Raw genomic sequence first — 21,197 nt, forward strand, 5'->3', positions numbered from 1 at the left:
TGCGAGGTGTACGGAGTGGAGCCGCGTGTGTGCGAGGTGTACGGAGAGGAGCCGCGTGTGTGCGAGGTGTACGGAGAGGAGCCGCGTGTGTGCGAGGTGTACGGAGAGGAGCCGCGTGTGTATGAGGTGTACGGAGCGGTGCCGCGTGTGTACGAGGTGAGCGGAGCCGTGTGTACGGAGCGGAGCCATGTGTGTACGATGTGTACGGAGCGGAGCCGTGTGTACGAGGCGTACGGAGAGGAGCGTGTACGAGGCGTACGGAGAGGAGCGTGTACGAGGCGTACGGAGAGGAGCCGCGAGTGTACGAGGCGTACGGACAGGAGCCGCGCGTGTACGAGGTGTACGGAGAGGAGCCGCGCGTGTACGAGGTGTACGGAGCGGAGCCGCGTGTGTACGAGGTGTACGGAGCGGAGCTGCGCGTGTACGAGGTGTACGGAGCGGAGCCGCGCATGTACGAGGTGTACGGAGAGGAGCCGTGTGTACGAGGTGTACGGAGCGGAGCCGTGTGTGTGTACGAGGTGGAGCCGCGCGTGTACGAGTTGTACGGAGAGGAGCCGTGTGTGTATGAGGTGTACGGAGAGGAGCCGCGCGTGTACGAGGTGTACGGAGAGGAGCCGCGCGTGTACGAGGTGTACGGAGAGGAGCCGCGCGTGTACGAGGTGTACGGAGAGGATCCGCGCGTGTACGAGGTGTACGGAGAGGAGCCGTGTGTACGAGGTGTATGGAGCGGAGCCGTGTGTGTGTACGAGGTGGAGCCGCGCGTGTACGAGGTGTACGGAGCGGAGCCGTGTGTGTGTGTACGAGGTGGAGCCGCGCGTGTACGAGTTGTACGGAGAGGAGCCGTGTGTACAAGGTGTACGGAGAGGAGCCACACGTGTATGAGGTGGACAGAGTGGAGCCGTGTGTGTATGGAGTGGAGCCATATGTGTACGGGATGTACGGAGCGGAGCCAAGTGTGTACAAAGCATACAAAGCGTGCTTTTCCCACGGACACAGGAGTACACGGCGGAGCCCCGAGGAGCATTTTAAAACACACACATGACGTTCCACCTGAAGTGATGTGCTGGAAGCTGACCGGAAATGAGATAATTTCTTGAGGAGATTGTGACGGAACCAGGAATGCTTCAGATCCATCACCATGTCCTCCTCCGACAGCGCGGACAGCAGGATCGCCTTGGAATCGGGGATGCCGGCCATGTGAGTGGATCATGATAGGTCCTGCACCGGGAGGCTCAGGTGGGCACTACAATGGGAGCCGGGCTGCTATAGTATCTTTGTAGAATCTTTCTTTATTTCTTTCTCTCTTTTTCTTTCTCTCTCTGTTCTTTCTTTCTCTCTCTGTTCTTTCTTCCCCTCTTTCTTTCTTTTTCTTTCCTCTCTTTCTCTCTGTTCTTTCTTTTCTTTACTTCTTTCTTTCTCTCTCTGTTCTTTCTCTATCTCTCTCTGTTCTTTCTTTCTTTCCCCTCTTTCTTTCTCTCTCTGTTCTTTCTCTGTCTCTCACTGTTCTTTCTTTGTCTCTCACTGTTCTTTCTTTCTTTCCCCTTTCTTTCTCGCTCTCTCTGTTTTCTTTTTTCTCTCTCTCTCTGTTTTCTCTCCTTAGTGCCAGTCAGTGTGCCCATAATGCCAGCCACTGTGCCCTCAGTACCAGTCAGTGTGATCAGCAGTGCTAAATGGGTGCGATTAGGTGTGGACATGGGTGTGACTAGTTGTGAAATGGGTGTGGCTGGGCGTGGCCAAAATTTGCAGCGGCACGCTGCGCGCGCCGCAGTCTTTGTCCATCTTTCCCTTCTTCAAAAGTTGGGGGGTATGATAGGGGCAGCTATGACCAGGGGGTCTGGTTGCCCAATAGAGAGCAGTTCTGCCAGGAATTCTGTCACCGTGCATACAAAAGGGGACAGAGATTTGGGAGGAGTACTGTACCTAAAAGCAATAAATAGGACTGAGCTGAAATACTGGGCACAGCTGTGACTACATGTTTTATAGTCGTGTTAATCTCCTCTCACTTCTTGTAGCCTACAAGTGTACAAAGATATTATATAGTCACCATGTGACTAGTGGGCCTGTGTAACTTCAAATGCCAGGGCTGAATTTTAGTCCCAGTCCGGCCCTGATCACTTAATTATTCAAAAAGTAATAATAATAGTCTTGTTGAAGGAATTTTTTTATATTTTCAATTTTAGAATGATTATAATGATAAATATTTCAACTTCCACAGTATTAAAGTAAACCTGTCACACTGCATTCTGTCTAATTTATCGGCAGCATGGTAAAGAGAAGGAAAAGTTGAGAGCAGAATGCTATTCGAGTTTGTTAGAAGAATTCAGTATAGCTTGTAATGAATTCATTGAAATCTCTGCTGTCTGTATGCCATTAAGTCCAGCGGGTGGTCCTACTATTGATTGACAGCTACCTCTTTATTTATAATCTGCTGGGGAAACTACTAGCACCACCACTTCACACCTAACATCAGGGACTTCAATGGATAAAATGCAAGTTTTACTGAAACTTTTTCCATAACAGTATATATTAATCTGATCAGCTCCTCCTGCTCTATGAAATCTGTCTGCAGATCATGGATCATTGTCACCATGTCAGGCCCTCTTTAACTAGTTCCCATCAGATAAAACCAAAGAAATGAGCCTGAGCATAAGTTGGTTTTGCTGTAGTTTCTTGTATTTTGCACAAACCGGGGTGTGGTTCTTCCCTTTCTAAGCTAGGCATTTCATCTATATAGCTGCCCATGGGCAGGTGTCCAAACAGTCGGGCCCGTGTCCTGCTCAGCCCTTACCTATATTGAGGTTGGCTCACACAAGATGAGGTTTTAATACTAGAAACAGCAAAAGACCATCCTGGTCGGGTAAATCTTGTCGCGGTAGGATGACTTTTACTCTTTTTTTTAATCAAAATAGTGTTAACTAAGTAGCCTAGGTTATTTACATGCACTATCACTATCTACTTATTTACCTACTACAGCGGATATGCTCATTTTGATTTTTGGGGAAGTTTAATTTCTATCAATTGTCTCATTGGTTCATTATAATCTCTGCTTCATAGTATATGTGGAAAATATTTGATTTACATAAAAACAGGAATATTTCAAAATAATTTTAATTCTGAATTTCAACAAACAGCCCGAAGCTTTATTTAATTTTAATGCTTTAAAGACATTATTATCTATCTAGACATAACCTTTTCTATTAGCAAATTATATAGCTTAGCAGCAGATGTTAAACTTCGCCTGCAGTGTGATACTGTAAAAGGATGTCGCTTAACCATTTATAAATTAGCCAATTTACTTCTGTAGCTCTTTTAATATTCAAGACTGATTTGCTTACAACTAATGACAGATTAGGATTTTCCTTCCATGAATACTGGGCTTTTTTTCTTTGTATGCATAAATTTATCATGATGGCTCGGTGCTTTTAGAAAATTGTTCTTTAAGATATTTTCTCAAATCTCCATGTCCTTGTTTATCACGCTTAGGATGTTCACAATTCATATGTAGGTTAATAATTCAGAGGGCTGCTTCAATATGGATGTGAGTAGTGCCAAAGAAGATTGAAGCAAATACAAGGTGCCCCCTGCAGTGCAGGACAGACTTGAAATGTACTGTGCTGCAAAAATGAAAAATGAATTTTAGTGCTGTTCACATCAATTTGTATTACATTTTTTATTTGATTTTTAGAACAGATCTTTTTTTTATAACATTATGAATACATTTATATAGCTGAGAAGTTTTGACAAGATGCATTTTCTAATCCTTGAAAACAAATAATGATTGCATAACTTTTCTTGGGAAAAAAATTGTCTTTAAAATGTTTTAGAAATTAAAATGTATAAACGCTATATCCCTGATTCATCAAACAGGGGTGTAAAACTGTTTGAAATGTTGCAAAATTGTGAAAATGTTGGCGTTTGTTATGACAGTTCAGGTTAACGTTGCCATTTTATTGGAAAGTGTGCAGAATTTAGCTCGGAGGAGTGTGACCAAATGTGACTCACCTATTCAGTCTAATTTCTGTCACAAAAGTGGTGCAAATCATGACAAACATGTACTACAGTCCTTCAGTAAAGTAAATTTCTTGCAGTGGAGAGCTACAGCTCAAAAGATGCACCCAATTCATTAAGAGACACATACTTCCTAAAGGGGTTGTCCGGGACTTTAACATTGATGGCCTATCCTTAAGGTACTGTCACACTTAGCGATGCACCAGCGATCCCGACCAGCGATATGACGCAGTCAGGATCGCTGGTGCATCGCTAAGTGGTCGCTAGTGAGCTGCCACACAGGCAGATCTCACCAGCGACATCGCAGGGGTCGGGGGTCACTACTTACCTGTCAGACGAGGCGATCCTGACATCCTCCCGCCCGTGTCCACGCGTCACTCGTCTCCACAGCAGGAAGCCCCAGCAGGAAGCTGACGACGAGAAACGGTCCAGGACGTTCTCGCGCGATCAGCGATGTAAGTATCACACATAGCGATATCGCTAGCAATATCGCTATAACGTCACAAAAACCAATGACGTTATAGCGATATTGCGAGCGATATCGCTTAGTGTGACTGGCCCTTTAGGATGAGTTATCAATGCCTGATCGGTGGATGTGAGATACATGGTACCCCTGCCAATCAGCTGTTCCTGATTTTGGCTGTAGCCTGAACTGCTCAGTCACGGAGCTGCACAGCACAGCTCCATCAGCGGAATACTGGCCAAAGCCGGTTACTGCTCATCCACCCCCTATTGATTTAAACAGGGTGCAGATGTACAATGCCTGGCCCCATAACTGAGAAGCTCCTGTCACTGACGACCCCGGGAACAGCTAATTGGTGGAGGTTGTCACATCTTCACCTCCTCCAATCAAACATTGATCACCTGTAATAGGCCATCAATGTGAAAATTCGTGTTGACCCCTTAGGGTACCGTTACACTTAGCGATGCACCAGCGATCCCGACAACGATATGGATCGCTGGTGCGTTGCTAAGTCGCTAGTGAGTTGCCACACAGGCAGATCTCACCAGCGACATAGCAGCGGTCGGCGGTCGCTACTTACCTGTCAGACGTGGCGATCCTGACGTCCTCCCACTCGCGTCCACACGTCGCTCATCGGCGCCACAGGAAGCCCAGCAGGAAGCGCCCGACGAGAAATGGTCCAGGACGTTCTCGCGCGACCAGCGATGAGCAGCGGGGGAGCCGGTCGGAGGTAAGTACCAGACATAGCGATATCGCTAGCAATATCGCTGCTACGTCACAAAATCGGTGACGTTACAGCGATATTGTTAGCGATATCGCTATGTGTAACGGGGACTTTAAATTAATTTGGCATATCTTGCTTCGGGATACAAAGCACCAGTCTTGATGAATAGGGTCCTATGTATTTGATAGTTATGGTTGATTTCTTATTTTAACATCTACTGATAAATTTCATAATCTACTCTTACAATTTTGGACTTAAAGCTCCAAATTCCATACTTGTATATTAAAATTAAATTACATTTTGGCTGCCTACAGCCACCACTAGGGGAGATTAGGAGTTTATTGCACACTAGTTTACAATTGAGTTCAATCTATAAAGAGTATGCAGTAAGATTCTGAGCTCCATCTGTTGGTGGCTTTCAGATAGGATTCTATAATTTTTTTCATATACATTATACCTCTGAATTCTTCACATCTCCTGCTCCTCCTCATGCTAGCTGAAGGCCTGTGACATCATCATCACAAGTTTTCAAAACAACAACCCCACAATGTCGGTGTCCTTCTTTTCAGATCCTAACATTACATGTAGATTCACTTTCAATCATATACAGTTATGGCCAAAAGTATTGACACCCCTGCAATTTTGTCAGATAATACTCAGTTTCTTCCTAAAAATGATTGCAATCACAAATTCTTTGGTAATATTATCTTCATTTAATTTGTCTTAAATGAAAAAACACAAAAGAGAATGAAGCAAAAAGCAAAACATTGATCATTTCACACAAAACTCCAAAAATGGGCCAGACAAAAGTATTGGCACCCTCAGCCTAATACTTGGTTGCACAATCTTTAGCCAAAATAACTGCGACCAACCGCTTCCGGTAACCATCAATGAGTTTCTTACAATGCTCTGCTGGAATTTTAGACCATTCTTCTTTGGCAAACTGCTCCAGGTCCCTGATATTAGAAGGGTGCCTTCTCCAAACTGCCATTTTTAGATCTCTCCACAGGTGTTCTATGGGATTCAGGTCTGGACTCATTGCTGGCCACCTTAGAAGTCTCCAGTGCTTTCTCTCAAACCATTTTCTAGTGCTTTTTGAAGTGTGTTTTGGGTCATTGTCCTGCTGGAAGACCCATGACCTCTGAGGAAGACCCAGCTTTCTCACACTGGGCCCTACATTATGCTGCAAAAATTGTTGGTAGTCTTCAGACTTCATAATGCCATGCACACGGTCAAGCAGTCCAGTGCCAGAGGCAGCAAAGCAACCACAAAACATCAGGGAACCTCCGCCATGTTTGACTGTAGGGACCGTGTTTTTTTCTTTGAATGCCTCTTTTTTTCTCCTGTAAACTCTATGTTGATGCCTTTGCCCAAAAAGCTCTACTTTTGTCTCATCTGAGCAGAGAACATTCTTCCAAAATGTTTTAGGCTTTTTCAGGTAAGTTTTGGCAAACTCCAGCCTGGCTTTTTTATGTCTCGGGGTAAGAAGTGGGGTCTTCCTGGGTCTCCTACCATGCAGTCCCTTTTCATTCAGACGCCGACGGATAGTACGGGTTGACACTGTTGTACCCTCAGACTGCAGGGCATCTTGAACTTGTTTGGATGTTAGTCGAGGTTCTTTATCCAACATCTGCACAATCTTGCGTTGAAATCTCTTGTCAATTTTTCTTTTCTGTCCACATCTAGGGAGGATAGCCACAGTGCCATGGGCTTTAAACTTCTTGATGACACTGCGCACGGTAGACACAGGAACATTCAGGTCTTTGGAGATGGACTTGTAGCCTTGAGATTGCTCATGCATCCTCACAATTTGGTTTCTCAAGTCCTCAGACAGTTCTTTGATCTTCTTTCTTTTCTCCATGCTCAATGTGGTGCACACAAGGACACAGGACAGAGGTTGAGTCAACTTTAATCCATGTCAACTGGCTGCAAGTGTGAGTTAGTTATTGCCAACACCTGTTAGGTGCCACAGATAAGTTACAGGTGCTGTTAATTACACAAATTAGAGAAGCATCACATGATTTTTCGAACAGTGCCAATACTTTTGTCCACCCTCTTTTTTATGTTTGGTGTGGAATTATATCCAGTTTGGCTTTAGGACAATTCTTTTTGTGTTTTTTCATTTAAGACAAATTAAATGAAGATAATAACAACAAAGAATTTGTGTTTGCAATAATTTTCAGGAAGAAACTGAGTATTATCTGACAGAATTGCAGGGGTGTCAATACTTTTGGCCACAACTGTATCTCCTCATTATTGTGATCGTTTCAGCTCCGTGACAGCTCAAGAGGCTTTTTAACTTATATACTGTGTATGGCCTCTTTCACACATCAGTTTTTTGGTGTCAGTCGCAATCCAGCAGTTTTGGAAAAAACGGTTCCATTGCAGATTGTGCAAAACTGATGCGATTGATCGATTTTTTTCGCTGGATCCAACTGCCCTACCTGATAGTAATAATAATTGGAGCATGCTCAGTTTTTCTAAAAACGACGGATTGCGACTGATGGCAAAAAAATTATTTGTGAAAGAGGCCTAATCTGCCAAATCTGCCAATAAAGTAAGTAGCTTTTATTTGTGTTTTAGCCCCATCAGTAGCTAGAACTTATATACACAAACTTCTTTCAGTTATCTAGGGCTTAAATGAGTTGTCTCAAGGACAACCCCTGTCCATATGACATACCCGGACATATGGACATCATAGAGAGGGTTCGTAGAGTGGGGTCTCTATGAGCTAGAGCTGGGATCCCTAACCTGTGGCTTGAGAGCCACATGTGGCTTGCAGGCCTATGTTATGTGGCTCTTGGCTGTCTACCATCTTGGTACATTAGTATCATATCTAGCATATCTGCCATGGTGAACCCAATTGGGACAGCACTAACAGCTCGTATCAATACTAGAGGTTGGGACTAATCCCAGGTACACCTTGGCGCTGGAGGGATGGTTTTTACACTTTTAAAAAAATCAAAAACAGCACCGTATGTTACAGTATTTATATGCACTATTACTTATTACTTACAGCAGAGTATATGTTCATTTTGTTTCAATCTTAGGTTCTGTCTATTTTATGGCCAGTGTGAACATGCTCCTACACATTGCATGTATACCAACTCATACTCCAGTCCATTTCTTTAGGGAATGAATTGTAAACTTTGTCAGTTTTTCCTATATTTAGAATAAAGGGAACAATACATACAGGACAATTTCTAAAACAGCATCTTTTATTCACTTCTGTCTGCTGCATCTGATCTTTATTACATGATTCTTTAACAACTAGACTCACCAATAGTTAATAATTAAAGCGCTTACCGAATTTTATCCGTTCCAAAGTCACTGTGATTTTCAGGATTAGGGTTTTCATGTTTCCTTTCCAGTAGTGTAGGTCCCTAAGTTCCGAAGGTATCCAGCGGTGCAATCGCTGATATTTACATGAGCGTCCAATAAGAAATCACACAGATTGGCACATGGCCCGTTGGCACATCACTTGAAGTTTATTTTAATTTCCCTAGAGCCAGTGCTGAAATCAGGAAGTAGGCGAGTGAATATTTCAGGGAAATGGTGTTGATCAACACCTGAGGAGGCCTAGAAGCCATATTACCTGGAAAAGTGAAAATAAAAACACATTTATAAAACTTCCCATCATTATGATGAAAAGTTATGGAGAATCGTTTTACCGGGGAGTAGCTAATTAAATTTTTCACGCAAGATCGGGATGCTGTTTTTTGTTCACTGTAGATGTTAGTCCCTTGTTTAACAAAACACCTGTATTAAGCTGCGGTATCACATGGATTTCCTTTTCTCAAAGTAACTTAACCTTTCTGGGCTTTCTGCATAGAGAGATCGATTTTCTCACATACTCTGCCTACTAATTGAGTTCTCAATACTCTAGGAGAGCACAAAAATGTCAGCGTTAATTTGCCAAGAACAGCTAAACCCCATTATGATTTATTCAGTACTTCTGAATGTGCCGCGCCATTCCAGGTCCTGTTTCTTCAGTGATGCTCGATTCTATTTCAGTTGTCTCATTACATTTTTTAACCTGTAACTACTTGACACTTATTCGCTTTACTACAATATTGTGGAATAAACAGAGCTCAATAAAATGGACAGTTGTGATTTCGTTCGCCCCCTGAGCACCGAGCCTGTCCACACAGTTTTGCTTTGATCTGAAAAATTTGTCGCATCCCTGTTGTTAAAGGCAAGAAACGATTGGTAGAATTGCGGTCAGTCAGTTCATAACCGATCAGTTCGTTTTTCCTTTTCATCAATGGGAATGAGACAATTTTTATGAATTGGGTAACTGTAGGTGTAGAGCTCAGGTCAGAAATACTCTGACTAAGGTCACCTGCAGACTGCTGTAGATTCTCTCATCTGAGAGAATCGGGTTGATTGTGCATATGACACGCTGAATAAACTCTGCTCAGAGTGTCAGCATAGTGTGATGAGGAGAAAATGGAGAAAAAAATATCTCCATCTTCTCCATTCTGCCAGTGCATGGAAATCAGATTGCACTTAGATGCCATTTGAGTACAGTCCAATGTTTTCCATGCACCCATGGACTTGCGATCCGAATATCAAATCAAACATGGATATGCAGCAATTTTATCTTAGGACAAAATTTTGTCATGTGCACGACCCCATAGACTAACATTGGTCTGAATGTGATCCAATGTTTTGTCGGATCGTACTCAGACCGAAAATAAAATCGTCTGCCCCTGTCCCTAAAGGAACACTCCAGTGTTTTTTTTACCATTATTTATTTATAGAGTACCGTTGATTGCATGGTTCTGTACATGAGAAGGGGTTACTTACAAATTACAGATATCACTTACAGTAAACAAACTAACAATGGCAGACTGATATAGAGGGAAGAAGACCCTGCCCTTTTGGGCTTACATTCTACAGGATGGTGGGGAAGGAGACAGTAGGTTGGGGGGCCGCAGCAGCTCCAGTGATGGTGAGGCGGTAGCTCCAGTAGTGGTGAGGGGGTAGCGGGGATCATTGCAGGCTGTAGGCTTTCCTGAAGAGATGGGTTTTCAGGTTTCATCTGAAGGATCCAAATGTGGTGGATACTCGGATGTGTAGGGGCAGGGAATTCCAGAGGATGAGAGAAGTCCTGAAGGCAATTGGGTGAGTAAGGAATAAGTGTGGAGGAGAGAAGGAGATCTTGGGAAGACCGGAGTTTAGGTGAGAGAAGATAATGGGAGATTAGTTCAGAGATGTGCGGAGGAGAAAGGTTATGGATGGCTTTGTAGGTCAGTGTTAGTAGTTTCATCTACTAGCAAAAAGTAATGTGTATGAAGAGAGTGTAGTGCAACACTTACCAGTTGCCATCGTTTGCCATTTCCAGCGCTGCTCCGGTCCATTCCTACATCAGGTGGCCACATTTGTTATCTGTCAAATCACACAGTGTATTCTGTATGGAACAAAGGTCACCTTCTCACGTCTTTACCTGAAGATTTTCTTGGCCCAAGTGTAGGCTTTATCCATTATTATAATGTGTTACATACATACTGTAGTTTGCGGATATATTAAGACCAAAACCTATGCTCATTTGAAGAAAATTGCATTTTGCAAACTGATGGAAGTCTGATCCTTGTTTTACATATATTTTCAGACAGAACCAGCGCTGGATTCCTGCTGGGGATCAAGTGATGGCTGCTAAGAAAAATTATCTCTCCCACTGAGCAGTTTTAGATGAAAATATCAGAAGTTCTGCCAAAGTATTGAAACTTTTACATAAATCTATTTTTGAACATCACTGAGACTCTCGGCTATGACATCCTTAGGACGAGGCATTTTCACTTCTACAAGCCACTTAAATGCTTTTTTTGACATTTGTTTATGATCTCCTTTGCATGAAAACTATGATGATGTTTGATGCTTTAGACATTTGTAATACTTCCACTGTATTTGTAATGGCAGAAATGTAATTAAAAAAATGACAGATTTCAGAATCTTCTCTGTTTTTATGTATTTTCAAATAATTCAACCATATAACATTTCAAAAAATAATGTATGTGATGTATGCATCAGTACAATCAGTGAACAAGTAGAAATACAATATTAGGAAATGTATTTTTCTTGAAAAAGTGGAAGGATATAGGTGCTCACTCCTCTCCTATACTCTATGGAAAATGCAGTATAAATATCTTAAGCATAATAATCTCTCATTTTCAACCTTTGCAATAGAAAAATCCTCTTATGCTCCATGTTCTACACTGCCACATTCTAAACCCATCCCAAAGTGTTGGCTTTCACACCTAGGCATCCATGCCTTAGAGACTTTAAATGCCCCACTGCCACGTAAGAGACACCAAGATTATGAAGCACATTAAGACAACAATATGACCTGGTAAGGATCGCTGGTATGTCGCTAAATGGTCTCTAGTTAGCCGTCAAACAGACAGATCTACTCAACAATGCAGCAACGATCCAGCGATCCATATAACGACCTCGGCAGTCGTCAGCATCAAGCACAAAAATGCATGCTGTCCAGCGGGACACCAGAGATCAAAAAATGGCCCAAGACATTTGACGCGCCCCAGGGGCCATGGGATACTCAGTACCAGGCCGGTCGTCTTAAAGGGATATGTCACTGTGGCAGTAACATAGTAACATAGTTTTGAAGGCTGAAGAAAGACCTTAAGTCCATCTAGTTCAGCCTATTTTTAGTGCAGCTGTTCTGCATTGTTGATCCTGGGGAAGGCAAAAAACCCACAGAGTAGAAGCCAATTTTCTCCATAGGGAAAAAAATTCCTTCCCCTTAGCTGGGTCAACCATCTACCTACAATATTATGTTATTCGTAACCTTCTATACTGTTACTCACAAGAAAGGCATCCATTCCTTTCTTAAATTCATTCAGTGAGTTGGCCATCACCACTTCCTCAGGAAGAGAATTCTAGAGCCTCACTGCTCTTACCGCGAAGAACCCTCTTCTGTGCTGGTGCAGAAATTGTCTTTCCTCCAAATGAAGAGAATGCCCCCTTGTTCTTGTCACAGTCCTTGGTACAAACAGTTCATTGGAGAGATCTCTGTATTGCCCTCTAATATACTTGTACATATATATTAGGTCTCCCCTAAGTCTTCTCCTTTCTAGAGTAAATAGACCTAATTTTGATAACCTTTCTGGGTATTATAGTGAACCAACTCCATTTATCATTGACCCCGTCCGTGGCCCCAGGCGTTCATGTAAAAGGGGAGTATTGATTAGGGATAAAGTTTATGTAGTGATTCGTGACACCAGTTGGAGTGTTCGACTGTAGTATAGCTGGCACTGCAGATGATCCCTGGGGGAGTAGATGGTGATGGCAGTGCAGATGTTTAACCCTGTCCAACCAGGGCTGGCCCCCAGAGATTGTGATGGTAGTAGAAGGCATGGGGTAATAAGGCACAAGACAAGGAAATTCACTATATCATTTACTGTAGTTCAGAGGAGATATTACAACTCTCACAAGGTTACAGTCTGCTCTGCAGAATGGGAGTTATACTTCACTCTGCTGTGACTTGGTGTAAGCTTCCTGCTATTCTAATCCCTTCAGGGACCAAGGCTTCCCAGAGTTTGGAACTTCTAGTATAGCCTCTACTCACTGTGTTTTCCTCCTCGGGCAACTTGCAGCTTGGATCCTGTGTGAAGCTCGAATTCCTTCTTGCACAATCCTCACTGATCCTAGTTTGCTACTGTAATCCCAGGGAAAAACACTGCGCTGTTGGTTGTATAAACTCACACAGTCTCTCAGCTTACCACCCTGCTCTGAAAGCATGGATGGCCTAGGAACTGATTCCCTGATGCTTATTAGCTTTACTCCTGAGGGAGCACATGTCATCATGGCTTCCAGGAGCGTTCTTCTCCTTCTTCTTCACTGAAAACAACAACTCTTGACTCCTCCCCCTCCCAGTTAGGGTATGTCTGCAAAGCTCTAAGCTTCAGACAAGTAAGGGAGTGAGGTGAATTGTGTGTGTGTTGTGGTCTCTAGCAGAGAAAGCATAACTCCCATTGCTCACAAAACACCTGAAAAGCAGTACATATTTAACCCTTTTGTGGCGATAAAGATGCAGGGTGCCACACAGTCGAGCACGATCAGCGAGATCACAGTGGGGGCCCAGTCACCGCTATGTGTCACATGTAGCGAGATTGCTGGTGAGGTCGTTGTTGCGCAACAAAATCTGTGATATTTAAGTGATCTTGCTAATGATCTCGCTGTGTGAGACGGGGCCTTTAGTAGCTTGGGGGACTTGCTATTGTTTTACAGAAGCTCAAATTGTTTTTCTGAGTTGTCCAAAAAGTAGATTAGCTGGGGAACTAATAAAAATAAAACATTGTAGGCTCCGTTTCTTAATTTGCAATTGACTCTGAGAGGATGGGTAGACATTAGCTGCTATGATTTTTCCCATACAAAGCACAGCACATAGAGAAGGATTTTTCCTTTTCATTCCTTAGTTAGCATACAGAGAAAAGCAACAGCAGCATGAAGAAAATTATGCAGCAGTACAAAGAAGTATAGATGTGAATCCAGCTCTGGGGTAAGGTTAAAGATTTGTTAGAAAGGATAAACTTTCTGTGTCTCCCTCTGCCTGTTTTCTCACTCTTGTCTTCACTCTTCCTCCTCCTTCTTCTCTCCATAGAGTAGAATGGCAGTGTAACATGATACCTCACTGTGCTGTCAGGCAATTTTTGTATTGAGCAAGATTGGTTGATTTGAGTTATTTTTTTCTGAGTGACTGATCAATTCAGACGTCATGGGAGGGAGAAGTGACTCATAAGTGGAGAAATAAGTAGCATGAATGGGTAAGAGCATTACAACATTTATTATAATTGACTGTAGAATTACATAGATTGATTAAAACTACAATTTCTATTTAGGTCCTTAGTTATTTGAATCTAAATCAGGGTTAAAACAGAGGGCAGAAACTATGGCAGAAAAGTATCTCATTCATTAATATTTAGAAAGGGTAGTATGATTTCTGTCTGAGGGTAGGCTGAGCATTTAGCAAACTTGAGCAAAAATGCAGAAATATAGAATAGCAGTAGGTGTCATGTCGGACGCTATTCACACCACAGCGTCCGGCAGGCAGCGGTAGTTCCATCTCCGTCCACTATAGCCTCAGTGGCGCCGGCTTGATTTTACTCAGGTTATCAGGGGTTAATCTAGCTGGAAATCAGGTGGGATGTTTGGTCACGCCCATGGTCTTTAAATAGTTGTGCTGGCCTGTGGGCGTCGCCGATTATAGCTTGTGTTTTATGCCAAGTGGTTCCGGTCTGGAGAGGTGGTGTTGGAGAGAGAAATTCATATCTGGTGTCGTATGATCCATTGTTACCTTTTTCGCCTTCCTATATTTGTGCTTTGTTTTGCCCTGTTCACATTACAGTATTGTCCGGTGTGTTTGCGGCGTGGTGTGGTTTAAGTTCTCCCTGTCTGTCATTACTGTGTGGGCTTTGGTGGTTTGACAACTCACTGGGTGGAGGGTGGAGGGTTCAGCTTAGGGCTGAGCAGGAGATAAGGAAAGGTTGGAGGCTCAGGCATTTGCACCATTAGCAAAAACCCTGGGTTGAGGGTCAGACAGCGTTTTCCCTAGTTTGAGGGACTCCGCAGGGGCCCCGGGTATTTCAGCCTCCTTTGACCTAAGCCCCGCATAACAGTAGGACATCTTGTGACAAGGTTTGTGACAGAGCAGGGAGGGACACCAGGCTGGTGAACAATCCAAAAGATCTTTATTGGGACTGGGAGAATGTAACACCAAACCTAAATAGATTCCTAAGAGTCTGGAATGTGGCCTCTCAAAAGGAACAAATCTGGGGGTGCCACCAGGTAATCCGACGCCAAGAAAAATGCAACAATGGTCTTTAGACTAGTTCCTCAAATCCATCAGGGTGGGCAAGACATCACAAGCCCAACTGGCAACTGATCTTCAATCTCTAATTGTCACGCACACTGTAGGAAAGACTTAGTGTTACATGAAGGGATGAGAGGCAGGAAGACCAGACACAAGGGAAAGGGTGAGTGGAGACCTCTAGTCAGATCTAATCACATCCTACCTGCCCTACTGTTCCTAAATTGGTTCCTCACCAATGGCCAAGCGGTAAACCTAAGCCCTGTATCTCCCTAGAGCTAAGCCCTGGATAGGGAGGGGGTGGGATGTGCACTGGTCAGTCCCCGCTGTAAGCTAAAGACAAAAAAATAGACAAGGGGAATAAACTTAGCTTGAGCAGACTAAAAGAGGTAACACCAAAGACCTCAAACAGCTTCAGAGAGGAACTTAGCTGACTGCTATAGTTCCAAGCATTCACAAGGGGAAAAAAAACCCAGGTCTAGGTATGTCAACTAGAGCCGGAGGGAGGTTGCCACCGAGTCCAAGAGTCAGAAGGATTAAGGAGGTGTCTGTAGTGCCAAACACAGAGACCTTCTGCAGCCAGATGCAGAGCGACAGTCTTTTGCAGACACACCCGTGACACTAATAGTCCATACATCGGCACCAGGTCTTGGCTGCAGCAACAAATCCAAGCCCTTCACAAAACACAGCATCAAATACCAAACCAAATGTGGCATATTGTCCTACCTCTGTTGGGACCAGCCCCCTGGATGGAAAGAAGTGCTTACACTTACTCCCTTAACCATCAGGTACATTTAATTTGGAGAAAAAAATGTCCCAGAAGTCCAGTCTCCTGTCAAACTGAAAAGTTGTATATCAATGAGGCCCCCTGCAAGGAGGAACAAAGACACACAAGATGCAGGACAGAAAATGTTATTATAGGTCTGATTACAGTATGGTCCATGAAAACGGGCTGGGGGTTTACACTCTGTTATACACACAAATTACGAGGTAGGGGCATGGTAAGAAGATGAGGTGCCAGGGATTCTGCAGTTAATAGGAAGTTCAAAGGGCTCTCTGATGCAATGGACTACTGAGTGTACTGCAAATCTTTTTGTTCAATGCTACTTATTACCGACAGACATGGACAAAATTGTTTGTACCCTTCTGGTAAATTAAGAAAAATCCACAATGGTCACTAAAATAACTTGAAACTGACAAAAGTAATTTTCAAATTAAATTTACTGAATATCAGGTAATGAAAATCAGATATTGCTTTGAAATTGTTGTTCAACAGAAAAAAGAAGTTACAGCTAGATGTTAATGTTACTACAATTCCACTTATTTTTCAGAAGTTTAAGGTCTCTGGGACTGTAGCTAACCTCCCTTGGGCCTTGACATGTCCACGAGGGGAAAATTGATAACAAAATAAAGAGATGGATAAATCGAATGGTAACCAAAGAGCCCACAACAACTGTCAAAGAGATTAGAGGTTGTAGTGAAGACAGGCCACTGTAATTATAGTGCTTTGAAAAAACCACTATCTTGTAATCCGAACGCTGCTAACTTCTTCTTCTTCTTATGATTATTATTATTCAGTTGATTTTCCGCAATTAATGCGGCCCGAACCGCTACACGCACAGACTCCGTTGAGGTGTCGTTTCGAAGTCAGCGTCCATGAGTGGTGTGCTAAGTAATTTTCGTGTCAATCGGATTTGTAGTTTTTGCGAAATTTGTGTTTGAAAAAACATTTTCCTCAATGCTTTTCAATGGGAAAATGCCACAGGGAAAACATGCCCTGAGGCGATTGAAATGGCAGTTAAGCTCATTGATATGCGCAGGCAGACCCAGTTACTATGCCAACGCCTACGAAGTTCACATGACTCCCCCAGGACACAGTTTCTGCCAGATAATTTCAGCTCTTAAAGCGAAAACCACAACACAAATGCAAATCTAGCTTCATCACATGACGCATGCCCCTGAGAGAGAATGTGCGCCAAAGTGGATTTAGAAGTCCAGTGCACCAAACTGGCTCTTAAAGGGCCAACGCGCCAAAGTGATTCTTAAAGGGCCGGCGCACCAAAATGAGTCTTAAAGGGCCGGCGCGCTAAATCGAAAGCTGAGTGACCCCAGGCTCCAAATCGGAGGCTGAGCCATCCCGGCCTCCAAATTGGAGGCTGATCAACCCTGGCCTACAAATCGGAGGCTGAGCCACCCTGGCCTCCAAATCGGACCTAGAGTGGCCCCGCCCACCGAATCAGACCCTGAGGGGCCCCGCCCACCAAATCAGACCCAGCGTGGCCCCGCCCACCAAATCAGACCCAGAGGGGCCTTGCCCCCCAAATCGGACCCAGAGGGGCCCCACCCACCAAATCGGACCCAGAGGGGCCCACCCACCAAATCAGACCCAGAGGGGCCCCGTCCACCAAATCGGACCCTGAGGGGCCCTGCCCACCAAATCGGACCCTGAGGGGCCCCAGCCACAAAATTGGAGCCTGAGGGGCCCCGGCCACCAAATCGGACCCAGAGGGGCCCCACCCACCAATTCAGACCCTGAGGGGCCCCGCCCACCAAATCAGACCCTAATGGTCCCCGCCCATCGAATCGGACTTTGAGGGGCCCCACCCACCAAATTGGACCCAGAGTGGCCCCGCCCATCAAATTGGACCCTGAGGGGCCACGACACAACAAATCAGACCCTGAGGGACCCCACCCACCAAATCGGACCCTGAGGGGCCCTGCCCACCAAATCAGACCCTGAGGGGCCTCACAGGCCAAAGTGACCCCTGAGAGGCACCCACAGTTAAAACGGATCCTGAGTTGAAAGTCTTGCAGGGGCAGCAGGCATGTCTCTCTTAAAGGGGCAGCCCAGGCACCATTTCAAAGCACTATCTGTACTTCCTTCAGGAAATACACATCTAATTTATATGTAGTATCTTGTAGAAAATATAGGCCCCATATCTTCCACTGTCTTCTGAAAGTCTAGTGATCCTTGTGAAATGTATACAGTATGTCTTCCTCAACCTCTGACACCTCACACATCACATTTAGGCTTAGTTCACACTAGGTGTCTTTGCAGCATTTTTTTTATATGTATTTTTATTAAAATTTTCAGCTGTATTTTACAGTACCAGCAAAGTCTATGAGATTTCAGAAATCTCATGCACATAGCTTAGTTTTTTGTCATGAGGATTTTGTGCTTTGCATGTTTTTTGTACAATGGAGCATGTCACTTTTTTCAGCATTTTTTCAATGTTTTTCACCCATTGAAATGAATGGGTGGTGAAAAAACGCACCAAAAACGCAGGTATCAATTTTCCTACATTTTTTTGTGCCAAAACCTGATTCTATAGAATAGGACTTTTTTTCAACACTAATATTTGTCAGCATGAACAAGAGACAAATCTAACATGCCTAAACCGCAACCAAAAACACACAAAAAGCACAACAAAACGCAACGAAAGACCAAGGAAAATATGCTTTTTCAAGCTTCTTTCCTGCCAAGAGATCAGGTTTTGCTGCTTAAAAAGAAGCTGAATAAATGCCTAGTGTGAACTTACCCTTACGATGCTAATTCAGAGTGTAATCTAGTAGGAGCATATGGCTGCTACATAGAGTTGAGCGACTTTTGGTTTTTTAGGGTCGCGTTTCGTTTCGTGAAACCCGACTTTTCCAAAAGTCGGGTCGAGCAAGATCGTCCGATTATAGGGAAAAGTCGGGGTCGTCCCGAAACACGAAACCCAATGTAAGTCAATGGGGAATAAAAGTCGGCAGTGAGAGGAGGACAGGAAACACACCTACAGTGCCCATTTGAATGCCAAAAGCATCAATTCTTCTTTCTTAAGCTTGTCAACCTTAATTAACATCATAATACAAGTTACACACTGAAAAATGGGGGTTATTTGGCTACAAACTGTGGGGGGGAGGGCTGGCTCCAGGTTTTCATGTGCCCTGGGCGAAAGAGCGGCCCTTTAACACATACCACAACTCATCATGCTCCGATACGGCAGAGAAATAGCGGTATAGTACAATGAAAAATACCTCACCTTTTACATCTCATGACGAGGCCCATCTATTTCTCCATACAGAATCATTGGTCCCATATAATGTTTGAATCAGTATATGATGAGCTCCACATAATGCTACAGTATATGTTGGTCCCCATGGATGAAGCTCCACTGTCTTATGGGCCCAAATAATGCTCCAAACATAATGGGCCCCATTTCTAATGCTCTAGTGTATAATGGGCCCTGTAAATGCTGCTCCAGTGTCTGATGTCCACCTTTGGAATGTTCCAGTGTATGGTGGGCCCCATCTATCATTCTCCAGAGTATAGTGCTCCCCAAAAATTGCTGTCCCAACATTGAAAACAATCAAATAAGTCTCCTCGCTAGGGAATCCCTGTACTTGTCTGGACAGGTGCTGTAGCTTGCTTAACAGCTCGCCAGCCGTTCTCACGCCCAGTATGGATTACACGTGATTGCACAAAGGTGAGAAAGGGTACCGTATCCCCAGATAACATGTATGGATAGTGTACACATTCAAAATATATGTCTCAGGAGGCAGGCTCAGACGGTGTTAGGCCCAGTATGGATTGCACGTGATTGCACAAAGGTTAGAAAGGGTACAGTATCCCCGGATAACATGTATGGATAGCGTACACATTCAAAATATATGTCTATACAGCATGAGGCAGGCTCAGACGGTGTTAGGCCCAGTATGGATTGCATGTGATTGCACAAAGGTTAGAAAGGGTACCGTATCCCTGGATAACATGTATGGATAGCGTACACATTCAAAATATATGTCTATACAGCATGAGGCAGGCTCAGACGGTGTTAGGCCCAGTATGGATTGCACGTGATTGCACAAAGGTTAGAAAGGGTACCGTATCCCTTAATAACATGTATGGATAGCGTACACATTCAAAATATATGGCTCAGGAGGCAGGCTCAGACGGTGTTAGGCCCAGTATGGATTGCACGTGATTGCACAAAGGTTAGAAAGGGTACAGTATCCCTGGATAACATGTATGGATAGCGTACACATTCAAAATATATGTCTCAGGAGGCAGGCTCAGACGGCGTTAGGCCCAGTATGGATTGCACGTGATTGCACAAAGGTTAGAAAGGGTACCGTATCCCTGGATAACATGTATGGATAGCGTACACATTCAAAATATATGTCTCAGGAGGCAGGCTCAGACGGTGTTAGGCCCAGTATGGATTGCACGTGATTGCACAAAGGTTAGAAAGGGTACCGTATCCCTGGATAACATGTATGGATAGCGTACACATTCAAAATATATGTCTCAGGAGGCAGGCTCAGACGGTGTTAGGCCCAGTATGGATTGCACGTGATTGCACAAAGGTTAGAAAGGGTACCGTATCCCTGGATAACATGTATGGATAGCGTACACATTCAAAATATATGTCTCAGGAGGCAGGCTCAGACGGTGTTAGGCTCAGTATGGATTGCACGTGATTGCACAAAGGTTAGAAAGGGTACCGTATCCCCGGATAACATGTATGGATAGCGTACACATTCAAAATATATGTCTATACAGCATGAGGCAGGCTCAGACGGTGTTAGGCCCAGTATGGATTGCACGTGATTGCACAAAGGTTAGAAACGGTACCGTATCCCTGGATAACATGTATGGATAGCGTACACATTCAAAATATATGTCTATACAGCATGAGGCAGGCTCAGACGGTGTTAGGCCCAGTATGGATTGCACGTGATTGCACAAAGGTTAGAAAGGGTACCGTATCCCTGGATAACATGTATGGATAGCGTACACATTCAAAATATATGTCTCAGGAGGCAGGCTCAGACGGTGTTAGGCCCAGTATGGATTGCACGTGATTGCACAAAGGTTAGAAAGGGTACCGTATCCCTGGATAACATGTATGGATAGCGTACACATTCAAAATATATGTCTCAGGAGGCAGGCTCAGACGGTGTTAGGCCCAGTATGGATTGCACGTGATTGCACAAAGGTTAGAAAGGGTACAGTATCCCTGGATAACATGTATGGATAGCGTACACATTCAAAATATATGTCTCAGGAGGCAGGCTCAGACGGTGTTAGGCCCAGTATGGATTGCACGTGATTGCACAAAGGTTAGAAAGGGTACCATATCCCTGGATAACATGTATGGATAGCGTACACATTCAAAATATATGTCTCA

The 21,197-nt window shown here is 44.0% G+C and overlaps 1 long non-coding RNA gene across 2 annotated transcripts in view; it reads left to right on the forward strand.

Annotated features, from left to right (window-relative positions):
* The window catches only part of LOC141081687 (uncharacterized), a 378,204-nt gene extending 367,055 nt beyond the window's left edge, over positions 1–11,149 (forward strand). For both annotated transcript variants that reach the window (XR_012229975.1, XR_012229969.1), the window contains one exon: positions 10,810–11,149. This is a non-coding gene — a long non-coding RNA (uncharacterized lncRNA). The remainder of the gene's footprint in view (positions 1–10,809) is intronic.
* Positions 11,150–21,197: the final 10,048 nt, after the last annotated feature.

This window comes from Dendrobates tinctorius, unplaced genomic scaffold, assembly GCF_039654945.1.
Source record: "Dendrobates tinctorius isolate UK_male_01 unplaced genomic scaffold, ASM3965494v1 ptg000004l, whole genome shotgun sequence".
Lineage (NCBI taxonomy): Eukaryota > Metazoa > Chordata > Amphibia > Anura > Dendrobatidae > Dendrobates > Dendrobates tinctorius.